The 3965-nt window shown below is 38.4% G+C and overlaps 1 non-coding gene across 1 annotated transcript; it reads left to right on the top strand.

The window, feature by feature from the left end:
- The first annotated feature begins 2484 nt into the window (after window positions 1–2484).
- On the top strand, window positions 2485–2591 carry LOC128281536 (small nucleolar RNA R71). The gene has a single exon (XR_008271764.1). It is a non-coding gene; the product is annotated as a small nucleolar RNA R71 (small nucleolar RNA).
- The last annotated feature ends 1374 nt before the right edge of the window (window positions 2592–3965 follow it).

Below are 3965 nucleotides of genomic sequence, written 5' to 3'. Positions count from 1 at the left end.
ACGTTTTTCCTATTTTGGCGTGTCTAAAATTCGTCCCATGCTCGTGTACCTCGGGCGTGTAGGTTCACACGACAGTGTCTAGCTTTGTTCGTAAACCCCACGCCCGTGTGTACAAGCCTCACACCCGTGTTAATTTGATAGGTTCAACCACGGGTGTTGGACACGGGCGTGTCACATGCCTGTGGTAGTTTCTCAGTTTCAACCACGGGTCTTCCACATGGGCGTGTCGCACGCCTGTATTGTTTTGGCAGGCTTGACCGCGACTATGTCGCACGGCCATGGCGTTGTATCGTAGCCCGTGTTGGAAAAATCCTTGCCCTGTTTTCACACGGCCATAAGCACGCCCATGTGCTTGGCCGTGTCTCTGTGGAAAACATGTATTAAAGAGCTTCGTTAGAAAGTTAGATGTTGAAGACTAAATTTTGGAAGAAGTTAATACAGTTAGTGCTCGGGTTGCCTCCCGAGAAGCGCTTATTTATAGTCTAAGCTCGACTTGCCTCTCCGTTGAATGATCATGATGGTTCGAGGAGTTTATACTCCTCATTCCTACTATCAATCTTAAAATAAGGTTTTAAATGGTATTGTTTACTTTAAAAGTGCTGAACTTGGGATGACTCACCTCTACCGTATCGAATGGAAAAATACTGAGTATCGTAAGAGGGATTTCTTCATTCAGTGTGGTAGTGACAATGTGGGGATCTGCGGCATCTAATAAGACTTTATCACCAACCTTAAGTTGATTTAGAGAAGTATCGGGCTCGTTCTGGCGTAGTTTCAATTTATCGTGTGTTCTCAGTTTATGTGTTCGCCATTCATCTAGCTCCTCTATTTGCAGCCTTCGTTCTTTATGAATAGAACCTCTACTGTTGTTTGAGAGTGGCTCATGTACTTCCTTCAGACTTATCTCCTGCAAAGTGGATTGTATCATGTGGTCAGTTTTAATAGAATGGTTTAGACGATCACCTTCAATTTCCGATGTGTTGTCAGAATTGCGAGCTTGAAGGGTGAGTGTTTCGTCTCCTACGCTAAGCGTGAGCTCACCTTTGCCAATATCAATAATTGTTTGAGCAGTTGCTAAAAAGGGCCTTCCCAGGATTAAAGGAGTATCGTTATCCTCCTCTATGTCTAAAACAATGAAGTCAACGGGAAATATAAATTTATTGATTTTGACTGGCACATCTTCAATAATTCCCCTAGGAAATCTTATAGTTTTATCTTCTAATTGAATGCTCATCCAAGTCTGTTGGGGTTTACCGAGACCTAGTTGCTTGAATATTTTAAAAGGCATGACATTGATACTAGCCCCTAAATTAGCTAATGCATTATTAACATCTAACCTACCAATTAAGTAAGGAATCATAAAAATCCCTGTATCTTTTAGTTTGTTCGGTAGCTTATTTTTCAAAATAGTTGAGCACACTGCGTTTAGCTCCATATGCGACGCATTGTCCAACTTCCACTTATTTGCTAAAAGCTCTTTCAAAAATTTCATTGCGTTTGGCATCTACGATAGGGCTTCAATAAATGGTAAGTTAATATGTATTTTTTTAAGACTTTAAGGAATTTACCAAATTTTTTATCTGATCGGTCTTTCCTTGTTTCGTTGGGGTATGGTACACGAGGTTTATATTCGACATTCATTGATTTGTTTGTATTTTGATCTACCTCACCTTGACCTTTGCTTACCACAGTTTCTTACCGCTGTTCTGGTTTAGGCTCCACAAATCCTTCTTCATCTTGAACATTAATTGCGTTAAGCTGTTCCCTTAGGTTGGGTTCAGTATTACTTGGCAAACTACCTTGTGGTTGTTCAGAGATTAGTTTGGAAAGCTGGCCTATTTGAGTTTCGAGCCCTTAGATCGACACTTGTTAATTCTTAAGTGCTGTCTCGGTGTTTTGGAAACGAGTTTCTGACACCGATATAAAATTTGAGAGCATCTCTTCAAGGTTCAGCTTTTTTTTCTGTTGGTAGGGTGGTTGCTGAAAACCCGGAGGATGTTGTGGTTTTTGATTTCCTTGGCCTCCCCACGAAAAATTGGGATGGTTCCTCCAACTTGCATTGTAAGTGTTACTAAATAGATTGTTTTGAGGTCGAGGATTATTACCCATGTAGTTTAATTGCTCGTTATCCATGTTATGGCCATAAGGTTGGTATTCCGAATGGCTTGTTCCACTGCTACTTGCTTCGCACTACATTACTGGGTGAACCTGTAAAGACTAAGAAAACCATCAATCTTTTTATTCAAGAGTTCTACTTGATTTGACAGCATGGTGACTGAATCGACGTTATAAACACCGGTTATTTTCGTTGGCTTTGTCCTCATAACTTATCACTGATAGTTATTCAGTGACATCTCCTCAATAAACTCATAGGCATCTTTAGGTGTTTTATTATTGATGGTTCCGCCAGCAGCTGTGTCAACCATTTGCCGAGTAGAAAGATTCAGACCATTGTGGAATGTTTGAACTTGGAGTTGAAACGGTAACCCATGGTGAGACCACCTTCTCAGTAAGTCCTTGTATGTCTCCCATACATCGTAGAGGGTTTCTAAATCCATCTGCACAAAAGAAGATATATCATTACGTAATTTAGCCATCTCAGTAAGAATTTTTCGGTCATTTGTTCCCAAGTAGTAATTGACCCTCGTGGTAACGAGTTCAACCACTGTTTAGCTTTGTTCTTTAATGAAAAAGGGAATAACCAAAGACGAATGGCATCATCAGAAACGCCATTGATTTTAAATGTATCGCAAAATTCCAAAAAGTTTTCTAAGTGAACGTTGGGATCTTCATCCTGCAAACCATCAAACTAAACAAATTGCTATATCATCTGAATAGTGTTAGGTTTTAATTCAAAAGTATTTGCAGCTACAGCAGGTCTAACTATGCTAGATTCAGTTCTTGTTAAAGAAGGTTTAGCATAATCATAGATAGATTTTGATTAGCCACAATTGCCGGAGGTAGCTGATTGTCTTGGTTTTCAGCCATCTCTTCGATTAGGGGTTGAGTATCGTCTTCTTGCTCGTTCTCTGTGTATCGTAAGCTTCGCCTTATTTTTCTTTGATTTCTGCGAACTGTATGATCGATTTCTTCGTTAAAAAGTAATAGTCCTGACGGGTTTCTTCTAGTCATAAACTATAAAAACCTGCCAAGAGAAAGAAAAAGTAAGTTAATAAAAAACAGTAATAATAAAATTAAATTAAATTGCAAGAAAAATAAATGGCTAAAGTAATAAAAATTGAGCGTTCCTAATATCTTAGCTCCCCGGCAACAGCGCTAAAAACTTGATCGCGTGATTTCGTGATAGGTTTTAAATATTTATAATTACTCATTCTTGAACTAACTATTATTGCGATGTAGGCAACTGTACCTATCGAGCAGTAGTATAGTTTTAGCAAGACCGGATTGTTGAACCCAAAGGAACTAAAAGTACTAGTAATGACTGTCTTTTTATTATCTAGCCTAAGAATAAAGAAGTTTTGTTTTAATTAACTAATTATCCAAACTAAGAACTCACAAAGAAAAGAATTATGGAATTGCTTTTAAGTAAAATCGATTGACTTAAGACAATACCAAAGGAAAGATCCACCGAGACTTTACTTGTTATTCTGGCTCCAAATCGGATGATTTATTCATTCAACTTGTTCCGCAGAGATCCCTAAGTTATGTTATTATCCCTATTCAAGACTAATAACATGTAATCCCTAGATTGAATAACCGAGACTTTTCTCTAATTAACACTCTAGGGTTGCATTAACTCGATCTATGGATCCCCTTATTAGGTTTCACCTTAATCTGGCAAAATCTTGTCACCCTATGTCTAGGCGCGTAATCAACTCCGCTTAATTATGAAAAATGTACTATTAGACAGGGTCTATTCCTCCTCTAAATAAGAGCTTGTCTTGAATCATTATCTTGGGATATCAAAACAAGAATTAAGAACACATAAGAACAAATAATTAAGT

Source organism: Gossypium arboreum, chromosome 1 (genome assembly GCF_025698485.1).
Source record: "Gossypium arboreum isolate Shixiya-1 chromosome 1, ASM2569848v2, whole genome shotgun sequence".
Taxonomy (NCBI): Eukaryota; Viridiplantae; Streptophyta; class Magnoliopsida; order Malvales; family Malvaceae; genus Gossypium; species Gossypium arboreum.
The sequence above is the reverse complement of the archived record's forward strand: the minus strand, read 5'-3'. Positions and strand labels throughout refer to the sequence as shown.